The sequence below is a fragment of the Cornus florida genome, unplaced genomic scaffold, assembly GCF_030987335.1.
Source record: "Cornus florida cultivar Cherokee Brave unplaced genomic scaffold, ASM3098733v1 CherokeeBrave_3.0.0_Hap2_Chr07, whole genome shotgun sequence".
In the NCBI taxonomy this organism is placed as follows: domain Eukaryota; kingdom Viridiplantae; phylum Streptophyta; class Magnoliopsida; order Cornales; family Cornaceae; genus Cornus; species Cornus florida.
The window spans coordinates 62,548,345-62,567,938 of NW_026775577.1; the positions used below are offsets into that span (position 1 = coordinate 62,548,345).

Here is a 19,594-nt window from a genome sequence, read left to right on the forward strand (position 1 = left end):
CACATCGTTATTTCTATTTCCTCCTTGGTTTCAACGAGAATTCGGATTTATTGGCAAAGAGGCGAAGAAATAGATTCATCATTCCACTCCAATTGATTCAGGAACGCAAGAAAAAACGAATACCCCGTTTATTTAACATCCGATCCAAATACATCTGTAAATGCACTACATAGGTTTATTGATTCATAATTCTAGTCCGGGGAGACGGGGGTGAGAGAGGGAAACGCCGTTCCTTCCTTATGATTGGGAATGTAAAAAGGGAAGGTAAAAATGGGGTGTCTACTATTTTTTCATATATTTAAAAATAATTAAAGGAGTGACGACATCCGGTCCAAATACCTCTGTAAATGTGCCACATAGGTTTATTGATTCATAATTCTAGTCCCTTAAAAAAAATGAAATTGCTTCATAGGTTGATTGATTTACAATTTTTGCCGTAACAATATTTCATTTGTAGGGAAATCAACCCACCCCACCATTGTTTCATATTTCTTTCCTACTTTAAATATTTCATTTGCAGGGCAATCACTTTCAACATTGCATGACATTGCATTGCATATCATATGAATAAATGTTTAACGGGTAGTAACTTTTGATTCATTTACTTCATTTTATGGAAATTCAAGATGCAGTAAATGGATCTCAATGTTGTTTTGCAGCACAATTAAAGAGCTTTTTGTTTGTCAATAGCAAGTCAGCAACACATGAAATTATAAGAGGGGTTGAGTGCAAAAAACTCCCTCATTATATACAAAAGATGCAAATACCTTCTTGTTGGATAAACCTCCTTATATTTTTCAATTTGTGCAAATAAAGACAAATTTACAATTGGAGAGTAATTGAGTAATGAAATGACTAAGTTATCCTTAGTTTATTAAAAAATAAAATAAAAGAAAGAGGCCAAATGCAAAATGACAAAACTACCCTAAGCTAACACAAGAAGATTATTACACCAAAAACGAAACACTCACAATGGAATCTTTGTTGTTCCAATGATGGCTGCCAGAATACAACCCGAATCTCTACGGCGTGTCACGGCTTCTCCTTCTCCATGCCCTCTTACTCCTCCGCCAACCAGTTCATGTGTGCTCGGGCTTCCACCGACGATTTCTCTTCTCCAGCTCGTGTCACATCGGGACGATCTCTCTTCAGCTCCGGAGTCACTCCCGCTATTATGGCGTCATCGAGTTCTTCATTTAAAAAAAAAAAAAAAACCCAAGTTTTGTTCTTTTTTTGTCTTTCTATTTTGGATCAAAAAGATCAGACCTGTTTTTTTTGGGAAGGTTGTCAGATGTGCGTATTGTAGTATATCAAGATTAACATACCAACATATACAATTGGTATGCTATTTTTTTTTCAGAACAAAAAAGGTAACTTGGGTTATGAATATATGTTAATTTTATTTGATTGACTTTTCTTTTATGATATTCTTCCACTTGTTTATTTAGTGGATAATTCTGATGGATTTGTAGTTGCAAAACCTTGGAAATCTTCAATACCCATCCGTCTGTTTAGTCACTTACGAGATCAATTAAGATTGTAACATCCAAACCCACAGTTGTAATATCAATTTTTCATTATGTTGGGTAGGAATTAGTTGTTGCAAATGTGATTTATTTTTTAAAAAAATTCTATACATGGGTATTTCTGCTACTATAAGGTTCGAATGTGGTTGCTCTGATTTAATTATTCATGAAGGATTAAAATAGAGCTCAAGATGAGAGAACGGAAGCCTCTCTTTTTAGAGAACAAGATGAGAGAGTGGGGAGGTAGTGGTGGTGGATGTGAGAACGGAAGCCTCTGTTTAGTTGTTGCAGGTGTGATTATTCTCCTATAATATATGCGGACTGCTATTCAGATATAAATGGATCTATTTGGGTGTGAGAGAAAGAGAGGGGTAGTGGTGGTGGATTGACTGTTGCGGCTGTGGCAGGCCAGCCCTGAGATTGAAAAAATCTTGAGAGGCTTTCGGCGAACTTTAAATGTGAGGGCCTCTATACATAAGTTTCACACGCGCAAAATATATATATATATATATATATATATATATATATAAGAGTACGAAATTTCCATTAAAGTAAATGTGATCGTCTTACATTTTGAGCTGCAAAATTTTCAATTAAAGTGCTCAAATCAACTTTCTCCAACACATCTTTTTCAATAGACAAGATAGCCAATCCATTCAATATCTCTTGTGTCATTGTCAATCGCAAGTAAGAATTGATTAACTTCAACTTTGAAAAGTTTCTTTCAGCAGATGCAACTGTAACTTAGATAGTCAATACTACTCTATATGCAATCCAAACATTTGGAAAACAATAACCTAGCTTTTTTATAAAATCAAATATTTCAATTGCCTTTTTTGTTTCTTTTAGAAAAGCTTCTCTTAAGACTTGTAGCTCTAAAAATAATTTAGTCCCATTAATATCAGAAACCATGTCATGTTTTAGAATATTTTCAAGGTTATGACATGAACACTTCAAACTATCAGTATTTAGAGACTTCAACCTCTGCAAATTAAACAAAAATCCAAAAGAGTCATCATATTGTTAAAATTGTTCAAATCTACTCTTTAGTGAAGAATGAGCTTGATCAACTATATATATAAAGTAATTAACTTTAAACGATTCTTCGGCCGATTGTGTCATCTCTTCATTAGTACTCTCGTCAAATTGTTTCTTTCTACAAATGACACGTCTTTCACGGAATAATGGTTCAACTTCCATTTCAATTGCAATCTCTTTAGCCTCAATCATAGCAGATTTAAATCCATTTTCTCTATAAGTTTCAAAAAAAGAAAAGAGTCCTTTTAAGAGATCTATAGCAACATCAATTTGCAAGTCCTCTATTTGCATGATTTTGCTTACTTTGTTAACAGCGTTCAATATATCAAACCAAATAACAATGCCAAGTAAGAACTCAAAATTCTCAATTTCATATATAGCTAAGCACTCAGCATCACTCTTTGTCTTGGGATCTTCATTAGTACTTGCTAAGAAAATTAAAGCATTTCTTATATCTGGAGCTTGAAATCTTATTGCTTTAACACTTTCTAGTTGACCTTCCCAACGTGTTTGTGATGGTGGCTTAAATGTAAAACCTTTAAAATTATCTGTGAGAACTTTCCATCGCTTTGTGGAAGATTAAAACAATGAATACATGTGTTGCACAACTCTAAAAAAAGATGATGCTATAAAATAAGAGTTTGCCATATCACAAAGTGCAAGATTTTGACTATGACAACCACACAGCATGTAGAATGCTTTAGGATTTATATCTACTAATCTTTTTTGTATACCTTTGTATTTTGTTAGGCGCTGAATGTTATACATTTTAGCCCCTTTATTTGCATGTTTTATTATCTTAATAATAATTTATTTGTGATTTTACATTGTTTTATTGTTTTTATTTATTTCAGGGCTTTATTTTAAAATCAATCAAGATCAGTGATTCTGAGCTTTAACAGATGACATTTCGTGGGACCGAGTAATGTTGAAGATCCAAGTCTAATTATACTTAGAAATAGTCCAAAAGAAGCCATAAGTTGATAAGAATGGAAAGAAGAAGAAAATGAAAAATCCTTCTCCAAGAAGGAAACTTTCGCCAAAGTTGGTAACTTGAACCCGTTTTGGTAATCTGGCTGTATCTCTCTCCTCGAGTGTCAAAACGGCTAAATTCTTGCTTATGTTGAAAGGAAATTCGAAGAGCTACAATTTTGTATTTCACGAGGATTCCCTAAAATAGTTATTTACCTTGTCAAAATTGGCCTAGAAGTCTGGACGAATTTTGGAGTCCTTATTTGACAGAATTTCTATGTATGTCTCCTATATGAAAAAAGGGAACTTTAGGGCTGCTCTTTTATTATTTAAAGGGGGTCCTCTACAACATTGAATCATCATACAGAGGAGCTTGAGACTGAGATTAGAGGAGAAGTATCCAGAAGAAAGAAGAGATCGATCCATGGTAGTGAAGATGTCTTCCTCAACCATAAAGAATTCCACTCCAGTCATGCTTGGCTAAACGCTTTGCTAGGGTTGTGATGTAGCGCTAACTTAGCCCACTGGTTTGATTGTATTTAATTATTGGAGAATAATTTTTATCATGCATGATTGTGTAATCTATAGGATTTTTAATTGACTTTTCAATAAGAATCGGTTTTAGAGTTTTAATTCAATTGCAAATATTTTAGACCTCGGATTGCTGTGGTTTTTGCAATCATTATGCATAACAAGAACTTGTCCTTTGTTAATCTTCAGAGGCGGGTATTTCAGGGTCCATAAGTTTGTCACAATTGCTTCAACGCAGAAGACACCAATAACCATTTATTTTGCACTTGTGAGTATGCTAAGCAAGTTTGGCAACAGGTTGTTCTTCGGTTCAATATTACTGATAGGAGTTTTCAGGAGCTCAATTTGTTTGTGGAATGGATAATTCAGAATACTCGGGGTAAGGGAATCAGATCTGAGTTGCTAAAGGGACTGTTTGTGGTTTATGTTTGGAAGATTTGGATGGAGAGGAACTCAGCTTTACATCGTGATATCAAAGTCTCATCTGCTGCTGCTGCAAATGACATTGTTTGGGAAGTTTTACAATTTTTTTCTCTTGGCCTTGCTGATTTTCTAGCCATTTTTAATGTGGTGTAATTTTCATTGTTGTTTATCAGTTTGTTTTTGTATTGGATTGGTTTCCAATTCATTCTCATTGTAAAGAGGGGTATGCCTCTCTATTGTACTTGTATTCTTATTTTCTTTTCTTTTTATAAAATCAACCCATTCAGGAAGAAAATATATATATATATATATATATATTTTTTTTTTTTTTCTATCTTGTCTTAGATATTTTAATCTTGTGATTGAACACAACTCATTCACTTTTTGTAGTTGTGAATGAGATGATTACACAATGGTATTTCTCTGAATATAATGTTAGAGATTTGATGGATTATGCCTAGAAAAGATAGACCATGCTACACCCTAGAGTAAAGTAGTTAGGTAGATGGTTTATACCAATCGAAGATAGTCCATGCTTAACTTTAAATTATATTATTTTCTAGCTGAATTAATATGTGCTTGTAGCCATGATTAATTTCCTATGCGTGTTATATGATATATCTCCAATAAATTGCTGCAATTGACTAGTGGTGCGACGTTAGTGGTGAAATCATACCTCTAGTTCTCTTTCTCTATTTTCTACATCCTATTTAATTATTGTTCTTTATTTTATTTTCTGCTTAGTTAATGTAGAATAAATCATCACAATTCGATTATCCTACTCTTAAGTTAATTTGGAATTTAATAAATCTGTTGACAAACTTATTTTACACAAGTCCCTTAGGTACGACACCCTTACAAGTAAACCCTATCTGCAAAGATTTGTGCACTTGTGAGTGGTACATATAAATCTGACAACATATTTCCCTTTCATATTAGAACCGTTATCATACCCTTGCCCTTTTAAATCACTAATATCAAGTTCAAGACCTTTCAAAGCATCTATAAGTTCATCAAAAAGCCTTTGCCCTGATGTATCATCCACCTTTAGAAATCCTAAAAAGCACTCTTCTACATTTATCGGACTTGCTGAAACATTAACACATCTTAATATAAGTAACATTTGCTCTTCATGACTTGCATCTGGAGTACAATCGAGAATAACTGAAAAGTATTTTGCTTCTTTAATCCTTTTAATGATTACACATTTGATTTCATTCGATATTTGAAGAATAAATTCATTTTGAATTTTGTGACTAAGATAATGGTAATGAATTTATCTATCTTGAATTCGATGAATGTGCTCTTTCATTATTGGATCAAATTCAGCAATCATTTCAATTATGCTTAAAAAGTTTTCATTATTTTCTTCATAAAGCTTCTTATTGTCCCCACGAAATGTCAAACTATTTTTACTAAGAGTTTTCATAACGGAAATTGTTCTCAATAATACTTGCCTCCAATGTTCTCTATCTTTGTTGATTTTTTCTTCCACAATTTTATAGATTGTTGCATTTTTTTTGTAATCTGATTTTTAATTCAATCCAATTCTGCATGTTAACAATGTGTTCACAACTAGTCTCGTGACTTTTAAGTTTGTCACAAAGATTTTTCCAGTCATTGACTCATTCATTTGCCAAATGAGTTTTTTATTCGTAACATTTAAACAACTTACAACAAAAACAATAGACTCTATTGAAAGAACTCGAATAGATTAGCCATCTCCTATCATGTTTTTCACCGTTTGACAAGCTAGTGTGGAAAGTAATATGTAGAATAAAAATGTCTATTTTTTGAATTTTTAGGAAAATTTTCAAGTTTAGCATATGTTGGAGGACCTCTTTCAACTAATAAATCTCACATTTTTTTTTTTTTTTTTATCAATATCTTTCCAATTTCTTGATTCATTAATGTTCAAAGGAAGATTATCATTCTCATTCATATATTCTTCATTTACTGAATCTTTAAGTTCATTCACATTTTCTTCATTTTGATTCTCATTCCTATCTTCATTCATTAAATCTCCATGTTCATTAAAATTTTCTTCATTCCTATGTTCTTCATTCACCAAATCTTCAACTAAACTCTCAGTTTGTGCATTGTTCCTAAAAAACTTATAAATAACACCTTTTTGAGATTCAATCAATTATTCTTCTATGTTTTTTTTTTTTTTTTTTTTTTTTCATACCCAGATTCAAATTTTCATGTAGACATAATTGTTAAAAATCTTGAAATCTTAGAAATTTAAATAACTGGAAACACAATCAACATAAAACTAAACTTTAAAAAAAAAAAATGTTTTGCTGAAAGAAAATATAGACTACCTTAATGGCTTAATGATATGTCTTCAAGTGAAGGATTGCTCATGAGATGACTAAATGATATGATTTACAAAAAACAAAAATACCTCATGAGATGTCTAAATAATATGTCTTCAAGTGAAGGATTGCTGAATTGGAAGTTTGGAACTCCTGTGTTACAAATTTACAACAAATTCATTGAGTTCACAGTTCACACTGAAGAATAAGATAAATTAAATCAAAATAATTTTTTGGTTTAAGAACTACTTGAATTAGAGTACTGTGAACTGAAGTCTAGAACAAAGGCAAGCCTAACCGCAATGGAGTATGTCACCATCTGAGCTCTTCTCTGACCAAATTTCACTAACAACCTGCGTAACAAAGGGGCCTAATATAACTTTTAGAGGCATCAAATGATCAAAATATGATGATGTTACGGGAGAAATCTGTCATTTTCTTGTTTGTTTCCTTTATATTTCAATGTTTCCTTAGAAATATTTATTTCCCCAAGTTCATTTGAGAGGAAAAATAAAAATAGATAGAGAAAAGGAAAAATCAGTTTATTTCTTTTTTAATTAATCCAATCTGATAATTTTATCAAGGAGAAACAGAGTTATGAGAGAGATGCGAGTGTGGTGGCCAAAAGTTTCCCCATGCTCCCTTTTTATTCTTCAGTAGCTGTTTGAATGCTTGTAAACATTAGAACAGAAAGATTACTTGGTAGTTGGTACCTTACAGCAGGTTGTGCTCGGCCACCATGCGATGCGAAGAATAAGACGATGACAGGGCCGGCCCTGATCCAAGGAGGTCGCCTAGGGCCTCATAATTTAAGGGGTATGGAGGTGCCCAGACTTTTAATATAATCCTTTCACTATTTTAGGAGACTGATATTATTTGAATTAGTAATTAATTACAATTGAGGTAAAATGATAATAGTAATTAGTTTCATAAGAGGAAATAAATCAATTTTATTTGATACAACTTTTTAAGATTTGGTTGATTAACTGTAAATGGAAGAATATCATTTTCATTGAAATCATATATGAAAACATTTTTTTTTAAAAGACAAAAAGTTAAGGAAGAATATAACAAGAAAAATTTTATTTATTTATTTATTATTCTTTTTGATAATCTTAATTTTCCATATCAATTAAATATGTCTTCATATTCTGCCCAAATATATATATATATATATATATATTTCTTGTTATATACTCTTCCTTAACTTGTTATCTCTAAAAAAAAATCATGTGGTAAAAAAAAAAAAAAAAATCTTGTTATATACTCTTCCTTAACTTGTGGTCTAAAAAAAAAAAACCATCATGTGGTAAAAAATTCTTGTTATATAACCATCATGTGGTGCTTTAGGATGTGGACTTGTTTAATTGATAGAAAAATAAGATTACAAAAAACAAAAAACAAAACAAAATAATAATAGTAATAAATTTTTTGTAATACTCTTCCTTTTAACTTTTTTTCTTTCAAAAAAATGTTGTCATGTGGTGCTAATTAAGTAGTAAATTTTTGAAGACGTGTTTAATTGATATATATATATATAAATATATCATATATGATTTCAATGGAACAGATATATTCATATATGATTTCAACGTGATTTCAATGGAACATATATATTCATCGTTGATCAACTAAATCTTAAACGGTTATATCAAACAAAACTGATTTTTTTTTTTCTTTTTATGAAACTGTCTATTATAGTAATTTTACTTCAATTGTAATTAATTACAAATTTAAATAATATCACTTCCCTAAAACAGTGCAAGGATGCAAGGATTATATTAGCCATAAGATTAAATCCTGCGACTACTGTATACACATATACTCTACACATATATAAAAGCAATATAATTTTAACAGCATTTTGGGAATTTTATCAAAAAATTAATCAAAATTGATGATTAGGGGGCAATTTGCTCCAACATTTGAAAATACAAGGATTTATATACACTTATTTTTTAATAGGGATGTTTCTTGCACATTTTATATATAGAGGGGTTTTTAGCACTTAAACCCTTATAAGAACAAGAAAAAAAAAAAAAACTTACGAGGGAAAGATACATTGAAAATAACCTAAATAATCATTTTCATTAAACAAATCCCAAAAAGTCCATCGGGGACAAAAAAAAAAAAAAAAAAGAATTTTTATAACGTTTACTATACACAGTTTATGGGGCCGTCTATCTCACCAAAGCCGGTTGGAACACCTTATATAACTGTAGTATGTTTACTAAAATACATCTTCACTAAGCCTGAAAGCAGTAACTAATGGTCTGCTTACCAAAAGTACAACCTCAAGAGACCAACCCGGTCAGGAACATTCTTGTAGGGAGCTCGAACTTGAACAAACGGTTCTTGACTGACCTAAATACATGTCCAACTTTGTGGATGGATTGCCATGATAAGTCCCTACCTTCTCTACAATAATGTGCCCAGATATTCGGTCTAAATATTCGCCAAAAAACCTGTGCTGGAAAACTCGATTGATATTGACTTCAAAAGAACTTTGCATCAAGCATTTCTCAAGCGTTTCTGCTTTTCCTATGGTTGGAATATTGACTTGCACCAATAACTGGCTGAATCACAACATTCACCCTGAAATGCGCCCAACAAAAGGATTAGTATAGGTATTGCACGTATATGAAGTCAGGAACTAAAAGATAAGCTAGACAATCTTTTAGTTACAGCAACAATCTCAAGCATAAAGCTAACCAAATAAATGCTCCATTATGCAGTTAAAATCATATGTAAATAGCATAATACGGTAAAATGTGCACAGCTGCACTTGTCCACACACCATCTTGAAAAAACTGCTTCCAAAGAGTTCAAACTTCACAAATCCAACACTGTTTATTGTCAGTTCCATTTATTCTTCTTTTATATAGAGCTTAAGGTTGTTCAAAATTAGATAGGTATCTCTTTTTTCATTATTTTACAACCGAATAAAATTTCTGTGGCATACGGGATGGCTGGCTGAAGGTCTAATGTCTACGGAAAGAGCACCTACAGTGTCTTGCTCTTTGCAAGTGACGCTAATGTATTCAATGACATTGAATAGAATCACATTATGTAACAAGGTTATGTGCTTCAGTGCTTTGAGGTTGTCACCTGGTAAGAGTCGGGATCAACTTATACCTGGTGCTAAAGGTAGTACTTAACTTTGTTGTGCCATTGATACCAATTTGATGTGGAAAAGTAGGATGACGCAAAAGCATACAAGTACAAAATGCACAAGATGATTTAATATAGCGGAAGTCATAATTCACTATATACAGTAAAGAAATTATATTAGATAGAGAATACACTACTGCAGCCAACACGAATACCTGAGCCATGAAACAATCCTAGTTTCCCTTCTCTCCCGGTATCATGTGTCCTGAAACAACCCAATTCTCTAATCGCTAGTATACTTCAGACTCTCTACAGAAACCCTCTTAACCCTCACAAATCCATTTACCTCACAAGTTGATTCTCAACTAACTGCCAATTGATTGCATGGACACCAAACAGAGTCATGCACTTGAGTTCCTTTTTTTTTTTGTTTTTCATTATAGAGAATTTCTGTTTCTCCAACAAAGCGTTGTGCAAACCCAACTGAAGCAATGGCGAGGCATCATAATTGGTTAATGTTATTTTACATGGAAAGCACAAATTCCTTACAAGATTCCAGATTTAGATTTTGTTATTTTCTTAAGCGTGCATAAGGTTGTATGAAAGGATGGTGTTGTTTATGGTGAATATTTCAAGTTTCGCAGAGAAAACAACTTGGCAGATTTAGTGTTTGATTGGACAAGGAGATTTTACGAATTTTATCTCAAATTCTTAAATTTAATGGGTTTTATTTTTTGGGTAGAGAAATGAATTATTAATTATGCTTGGAGCTTACAAAAGAATCAGTGATAGGAATTTCAGTAAACCCAAGGGAAAACGGGATCCTCCCCCACATTATGTGTCCCTAGATAATTTGTATAGAGACAAGAAATGCTAGAATTCGGGAATCTTTTTTCTTAATTGATACTCACACACACATTCCTCCACTGAGGCTCAAGCCCCTAACCTCCCTTTGAGAGCAGAGGTCTCGTACCGCTAGGCCACTGGCTTGTTGGTTAGAATCCAGGAATCTTGTTAACTTACTTGCAAGTAAGAGATTTTTTATCTGCCTGGGTTAGGTCCCATGATTGTTCCCCGTTGGGGTTTTCTAAGTAAATGTGTTAATGTGTTATTGCATGGTTTATTTAGTGGGAAAAACCGTAAAATAACAAACCAACCCATCCGCTATCCAGTTTTGGCAAAATACCACCCCCTCCTTTTTTTCCCCTTCAATGAACACCTTATTCTTTTTGAGATTGCTGCAATTACTCCTTCCATCATATAATGATGGACATTACATATAAGAAGCACAATATGACAATTTTTCCCTTGATCAATTTTAACCTATGTGGTAACAATTTAGTTTTTTACTGTTGCGACTAGAGAGAGAGAGAGAGAGAGATATAACACAGTGGATACATAATGTGTATTTCATACATATCAAACCCTAGTACAATGGCTTATATAGAGTACAGGTCTCAGCTAATTACACAATGACCCTACCAACTATACGTAATTACATAATGACCCAAAATATTCTAACACTCCCCCTCAAGCTGGAGAGTATATATCAAATAATCCCAGCTTGGAACAGATAGTCCTTAACCGATTATGACCCAATGCCTTGGTAAACATATCAGCTAACTGATCTTCAGACTTCACAAATGAAGTAAAGATGCTCCCACTTAATATTTTTCCTCGAATGAAGTAACAATCAACTTCAATATGTTTGGTCCTCTCATGAAACATAGGATTTGATGCAATGTGAACAGCTACTTGATTATCACAGAACAATGGAGTAGGAGTTTCAACTGTTAACCCAAGTTCTTTTAGAAAATGTTGTATCCAAGTCAACTCACTAGTTGTATGGGCCATTGCCCTGTACTCAGCTTCAGCACTAGATCGAGCTACCACCGTTTGCTTTTTACTTTTCCATGTAACAAGATTTCCTCCTACAAATGTACAGTAGCCTGTAGTAAATCGCCTGTCTGATGGAGAACCAACCCAGTCAGCATCTGAAAAACCTTCCACCCTGAGATGACCATTTGATTTATATAGTAACCCAAAACCTGGAGCTTGCTTGAGATATCGGATAATCCGAAGAACAGCAACCCAATGTGGCATTCTAGGAGCTCCCATGAACTGACTTACAACACTAACTGCATATGAAATATCAGGTCGAGTGATAGTGAGATAAATTAATTTCCCAACAAGGCGACGAAATCTGCCCAGGTCATTAAATAGATCACCCTCATCAAACACAAGTTTTGTATTTGAATCCATAGGAGCATCAACTGGACGACCACCCAACATTCCTGTTTCTTCTAACAAGTCCAACACATATTTGCGTTGAGATAAACTTATACCCTTCTTGGATCTAACAACTTCAATACCCAAGAAATACATAAGTTTACCCAAGTCTTTAGTATGGAATCGATTTTGCAGAAACAACTTCAACTTAGCAATGCCTTCAGAATCATCACCTGTGATCACAATATCATCTACATACACCACAAGAAAAATGAAGCCAGCTTTAGTGCGCTGGTGAAATACCGAATGATCGGTCTGACATCTGTTAAGACCAAATTCTAATGCCGCCTCAGAGAATTTTAAACCCGTGGAGATTGTTTCAATCCATACAGGGCTTTTTTAAGGCGACAAACAGTGTGACAATACTCCCCCTAAGCAACAAACCCGGGTGGTTGCTCCATATAAACTTCTTCAACTAAGTCACCATGCAAGAAAGCATTCTTGACATCTAATTGAAACAAAGGCCAGTGACAATTGGCAGCAATGGAAATAAGTACCCGAATAGAAGAAATCTTAGCAACAGGAGAAAAGGTCTCATCGTAGTCTATACTATAAGTCTGAGTGTACCTTTTTGCCACCAGACGACCCTTCAACCGCTCTCAATAGACCCATCGTGAAGGTATTTAATAGTATAGACCCACTTACAACCAACCGTTTTGGAGCTCGGAGGTAAGGGAACAAGATTCCAAGTCCGATTACGGTGCAGGGCATCCATTTCATCTACCATGGCATTATGCCAATCCGAATTAGAAAGAGCATCCTGCAAAGTCTTGGGAACAAACGTAGCAGACATTTTGGATAAAAAACAAGATAAAGAGGTGGAAATATTATGGTAGGAGACAAAGTTAGAAATGGGATGTGCAGTAACACACGACCGAATACCTTTATGGAGAGCAATGGGCAAATCATCAGGTAAAGGCGTCGGATCCGAAGACTCTGAAGGAGATGGAGGGAACGAAGTAGGCGGTCGAGGTCGTTAAGTATAAACCTGCAAGGGGACAACAGAGCGAGGAGGTGGGGAGGTAGGAAGCAGAGAGGAAACAGTTGGTATAGGTAGCGCTAGAGTAATATCGAGAGGGGTAGTAGAATCAGAAAAAAAATAGGAGAGACTCAGAAAAGGAGACATCAGCACTAGTGAAATAGCGCTGAAAATGAGGACTGTAGCAACGATAACCCTTCTGAGTGCGAGAATACCCAAGAAAAACACACTTAGTGGCACGGGGGTTGAATTTGTCAAGACCGGGCCCAAGGTTATGGACATAACACACACATCCAAAGACCCGAGGAGTAAGATTAAACGATGCGGAGTCGGGAAATAGAACAGAATGAGGAGACTGCCCTTTTAACACTGACGAAGGCATCCGATTAATAAGATGACAGGCTGTAAGAACAGCATCACTCCAAAAACGTTTGGGAACATGCATATGGAATAAAAGGGCACGACATACTTCGAGGAGATGACAATTTTTACGTTCAGCTACTCTATTTTGTTGAGGAGTATAAGTACAAGATGATTGATGAATGATGCCTTTAGCATGAAAATAAGTCTCAAACGGGTCCGAGAAATATTCTTTGGCATTGTCAGAACGTAAAACTTTAATGGAACATCCAAATTGAGTTTTGATTTCTTTGCGAAATATTTGAAAAATAGAGAATAACTCAGAACGATTTTTCATTAAAAACAACCAAGTCATACGAGAATGATCATCCACAAAAGTCACAAAATAACGAAATCCATTAAGAGAAATATGTTTTATTGGGCCCCATACATCTGAATGAATTAACTGAAAAGGACTAGCAATACGATTGGTAGCTCTCGGTTTGAAAGATACACGACAATGCTTACTAAACTGACATGCTTCACAAGGCATGGACTCAACACGACTAAGACTAAGACTGGGGACTTGACGCTGCAAAACTGATAAGGATGGGTGGCCGAGACGACAGTGCCACTGGAAAGGAGACAAAGATGATTGAAGAGCCATGGGAGTTGGCCCAATATCAAAGTAATACAAGCCACCTGCTTCATGTCCTGTACCAATCTTCTTCATCGTCTTGAGATCTTGAAAAATACAACACGAGGGATAAAATGTAACGGAGCAATTAAGAGATTTAGTAATTTGACTAATGGACATCAAATTAAAAGGGAATTGAGGAATAAATAATACAGAGGAAAGGGACATAGAGGACGTGAGTTGGGTGGTTCCCACACCCAAAACTTTAGTGGAGGAGCCATTAGCAAGAGTAACACTTTGTGATGAAGAAACAGACTGAAAATCAGATAAGAGATGAGAACTACCAGTCATGTGATCAGATGCGCCAGAGTCAAGAATCCAGGGACTCTAACGAGAGGATAAGAGACATGCAGGCACACTACCTGATTGGGCAAAGGAAACCATGGAAGATGATGTGGAAGGCCGTTGTTGAGACATAAACTAAGCATACTCATCGCGGGAAACTGTCATGGTGACCATAGCAGGCTCAACAGCCACTTGTGAAGCATTTGGTGTGGCAGAGAAAGAAGAATCCCCTTCATTAGAGGTTGATGTGCATAGGAAGGTGGTGGTGGTTTCCCATGAAGATCCCAACAGTAATTGACAGTGTGATTAGTAAGACCACAGTGAGTGCAGAGTTTTGAGTCTCTGCCTCTACCTCTGCCACGACCACGACCACGACCACGACCACGAGTAAACCGACCGCCACCGCCACGAGAAGGCTGATAACCACCCTGGTTCACAACTAATGCAGAATGTTCACTGCTAGGAGGAGCAGTGACACCACTTGAAGCACTCCCAGAAGTGCCACTAGATAAAGTAGCACGCTGGAGTCTGGAGAACATATCAGGAAGAGAGGGAAGTGTAAGGCTACCCAAAATCTGTGCACGAACTGATTCATATTCAGGTGACAACCACGTGAGAAACCGAACAGCATTAAAATCCTCACGTTGTTGTTGCATGCTCTTTACATCAGAGGTGATAGGCTGATACAAGTTCATTTCTTCACAAATTCCCATTGACTGGGAAAAGTATTCTGCAAGACTATGAGTACCTTGCCGGAGGTCAAAGAATTGTCTGCACACCTCATAAATTCTGGTGATATTACCAGTACCTGAATATAGCTGTTGGAGGCGATTCCATATCTCCTTGGCAGTATCCAAATACAACAAGTGGGAGCTGATATCTTGTTCAATACAATTCAGCATTAAGGAAATGATCTGAGCATCCCTTTGGTCCCATGAACTGAAATCTGCATCACTTTCTTTAGGCTTATCCGTAACCAAATGAGAGCCAAAGCCTTTGGCTTTCAGAAAAATAGCTACGGACTTGGCCCATAAAATATGGTTTTTGCCATTGAGCTTGACAGAAGTCATGGGAGGATTGAAAGAAGTAGAAGAAAACAGGTCGGAACCGACAGCAGCCATGGAGAAGGACAAACAGAGAAGAAAACCGAACCTGGGGAAAAAAAAACTGAATCCAGATCTGGGTAAACGGGTTGGATCTGGGCAAACGGGTTTGGATCTGGACAACGGGCCAAATCAAAACTAGTTCTCTGCTATTCCGGTTTTAATAATCCAAGGTTGGAATAACTTCACGCCTGCAGCCAAACACCACTCTTCTCCTTCACAATCAGCGCCAACAAGAACTAGATCTATGCCACCGACCATAAACTCCAATCACCCAAGGTTCGCAATGAAGAATCAAGGCTAGTACACACCCTAGCCCTTGCAGCGGTGACGACAGCAACCCAACACAATCGGCGATTTAACAACCAAGCAGAGAGGGTTCGCAATGATGCAACCTCTGCAACTTGTGACAACCAAGGCAGCCTCGGCCTACAAAACGAAGGGCTTCAAATTTGAGAACGATAGACAAAAAGCTTCAAACCTCCAACAACTTTAAACCTCCGATCGCCAAACCAGAACGACGGCCAAACCTGTCGCGAAGAACAGAATCAACTTCGATCTCGATTCTGATTTGTAGAAGAACACCACAGATGCAATCACGACCATAATCTTAGTTTTCCCATTGTTTCGTACCGCTCTGATACCATGTTGCGACTAGAGAGAAAGAGAGAGATAGATAACACAGTGGATACATAATGTGTATTTCATACATATCAAACCCTAGTACAGTGGCTTATATAGAGTACAGGTCTCAGCTAATTACACAATGACCCTACCAACTATATGTAATTACATAATGACCCAAAATATTCTAACACCAAGTAACTAAACTTAATACAACCAAAATATAACCAAGGCTTATATATATGCAACCGTGAAAAACATAAGGTTATAAGTTTCCATTCTCAGAGGGTATTTTGGATCTTCGATTCTAAAAATTAATCAAACATTTTGCATTTTTAACTAATGCGGATATTTTAGTAGTTTTGTGTCTTGAACTATGTTACCTGGACTCGGGCGCGGGTGTCGGACACAGGTGCGTGTCCAGAGGTCGGATCCATCCATCTATCGAATTATAGGACACGGGGACACGGAATAAAAGTGTCCAAAAGTTGGACACGGACACTTGGACACTTGTAGGAAAAGAAAAAAATGTACCCTTTTTTATGTTAGACCTCAGTTTTTTAATGAAAAATTGAATAAATATATAAATGTAAAGATAGCAGCGTGGAGCCTTCCAAGCTCTATTTTTTTGTGATGCAGGTTTTCTTTTTTTGCTCTGTTGTTGCACTTGTACCTGTTCTTACAGTTGTGGATGCAACTGCAATGTGCTCCTGTGTGGGCCTGTTTTAGTTTTGTTTTTCTGGGCTGCCTTTGGGCTAGGCCTTTCCTTGTACAGTTTCTTTTTTTTAATGAATGGATTTACTGTAAAAAAAAAAAAAAAAAAAAAAAAAAAGGTAATATAACTATTATAATAATATTACCTTATTTATAAAGTCAAACTATCAGGTCAAAAAATTTGCTCGAGATTGACCGATAGATATTACTTAAATAAAATAATACAGCTGTCCCAGTACAGTTGTAAATTGTTCATAGCTTAGATAGTGTTTTACAGCTGTAAAACATTATCCTTGTTAAAAGACCAAACTCTCCCATATTTTTACATCCAAATTGACAAGTGGCATGATCGTGACCGTTGAAGGGTATTAAAAGCATTAGTAAGAATGTGAAAACACGCTCGGCTGTTACAAAATTTTGTGCAAACCAAAGCGCGTACACTTCAGCCTTCTCTAACCTTCGAAAGACGCTACTTTTGAAGCAAACCGCCATTATTGTACCAGTAAGTTTTCTGATCTCATTAATGGCAACCTATTTAACAAATAAAGCATGAAGAAAGTTCGCAATCCTTCACAACTACCAACCCAAACATCTTTGTTTGAGTTTTCATCATCTATCAACCGTGTCCGGTAGACGCCATGAAGGATCCGACTCAGATCCAGTGTCCGTGTCCGTGTCGTGTCGTGTCGACATGGACACTTCGGCCTGAACAGGCGAGTCCAGGTAACACAGGTCTTGAACGGCATGTTGACAAATCGGTCTTATTTTCCAATTTGTAATAGATTAGGGGGGATTTGCGGTTTCAGGGGGGCAGGTTACCAAATGGGACAGTTGAGGGGGGTTTTTGCAGTTTTGAAGGCTGCTGTCAAGGAATGGAACAATGCTAAGGGCACAACTTCTGAACACATTCAAGCAGCCAGAGAAGAGTTACATTCAGTCCAAATGGAGATGGTACAAGGGCCAGAAACTCAAGACTGTATAGCTAGAGAGAGATGCTTCTGGTAAGCTGCAGACTGCTCTTGACCTTGAAGAAATTGTTTAGGCTCAGAAGTCAAGGATCAAATGGCTTCAAGAGCGGGGTAAGTGTACTGCATTTTTTCACAATGTGGTCAGCCAAAGGAGATGTTTAAATTCAATTACCCAATTGCAAAATTCCACAGGAGAAGTTCTGCAGATCCTAAAATTATCAGAGAATGGCTGGTCCAGTTTTATGCTGATTTGTATAAGAAACAAGGAGAGGTGAATTCTGAGCTTAGGCCTCCTAGGAAGGTTCTGAGTCAAGAAGATTGTCATAGTTTGGATTGTGTTATAACTGCAGATGAAACAAAAAATGTTGTCATGCACTTCCATCCTGATAAAGCCCGTGGTCCAGATGGATATCCAGCCAGATTTTTTCAGCATTATTGGAGAATTATTGGGCAAGATTTGATTAATTCTGTCTGCCATTTTTTCAATGCTGGTACTCTTCCTGAAGGTAATAATTCCACCTTCCTTACTCGTATTCCTAAGGCTAACAATGGAGACAAAATAGCAAATCATAGGCCTATAGCCCTGTGCAACCTTGTTTATAAAATTATCTCCAAGATTTTGGCAAATAAATTGAGTTGTGTTCTCCCCAATATTATTGGACCTGAGCAATCAACTTTTATCAAAAATAGAAGACTCTATGATAATATATTACTAGTTTCTGATCTAATCAAGGGATTTGGTAAGAAACATGGTGATCCAACTTATAGCCTTGAAGTTAGATTTGAAAAAAGCTTATGATTCAGTTGATTGGGAGTTTATCCAGAGAATGTTACAAGGGTATGGTTTCAGTGACAAATGGATCACTGCATGTATATCTTCTCCAAAATACTCAATCTTGTGTAATGGAGTTCCAGCTGGTTTTTTCTCTGCGTCCAGAGGCATCAGGCAAGGTTGCCCCTTATCTCCTCTCTTATTTTCTTTTGTAACAGAATACTTGAGTAATCTGATGGCTCATGCTATAGAGGAGGGTAAGATCAAGCTGTCCAAGGTTGTGTCCCAGGCAGATATGCAGATATCCCACACCTTTTATGCAGATGACCTTTTAATGGTGGTAAAAGTGTTAAGGACATTGTGTTTGTCCAATTCATGTTCTTGTGTTTGTCCAATTTCGTTGGTCAAGATTTCCCATGGAAGTCTATATGGCGCTCTAAAGCTCCTCTTAGAGTCGCATTCTTTGCTTGGAGTACCACCTGGGGAAAGATTTTGACGTTGGACAATTTGAGAAAGAGAGGCAACACCATTGTTAACTGGTGTTGTCTATGTAAATCAGACGGTGAGTCCGTCGATCACATTCTTATGCATTGTCCTGTGACGTACGATTGTTGGAATCTCATTTTCAGTATTTTTGGCGTTTATTGGGTAATGCCTAAGCACTCCATACAATTGATTAACGCATGGAAAAGATGCCCAGTCAAAGGTCATGCCGGTGATTTTTGGAGGATTGTTCCACACTGTGTTTGGTTATGTATATGGAGAGAGAAATAACAGAAATTTTGAAGGAAAGGAATCGTCTCTAACAAATTTAAAAATTCATATTCTTCGTTCTCTTTTTTGTTATGTAAGAGGAAGCACTTGCTCCTCGATTGATGATTTATTTGATCTATTGGACTCTATTG

At 36.0% G+C, this 19,594-nt stretch overlaps 1 protein-coding gene across 1 annotated transcript in view; it reads right to left on the minus strand.

Annotated features, from left to right (window-relative positions):
• Positions 1 to 8,877: 8,877 nt before the first annotated feature.
• Positions 8,878 to 19,594, minus strand: part of LOC132267260 (protein ACTIVITY OF BC1 COMPLEX KINASE 8, chloroplastic) — a 60,665-nt gene continuing 49,948 nt past the window's right edge. The window contains exon 21 of the mRNA XM_059768379.1: positions 8,878 to 9,403. The gene's annotated coding sequence lies outside the window, so the exon portion shown is untranslated. The remainder of the gene's footprint in view (positions 9,404 to 19,594) is intronic.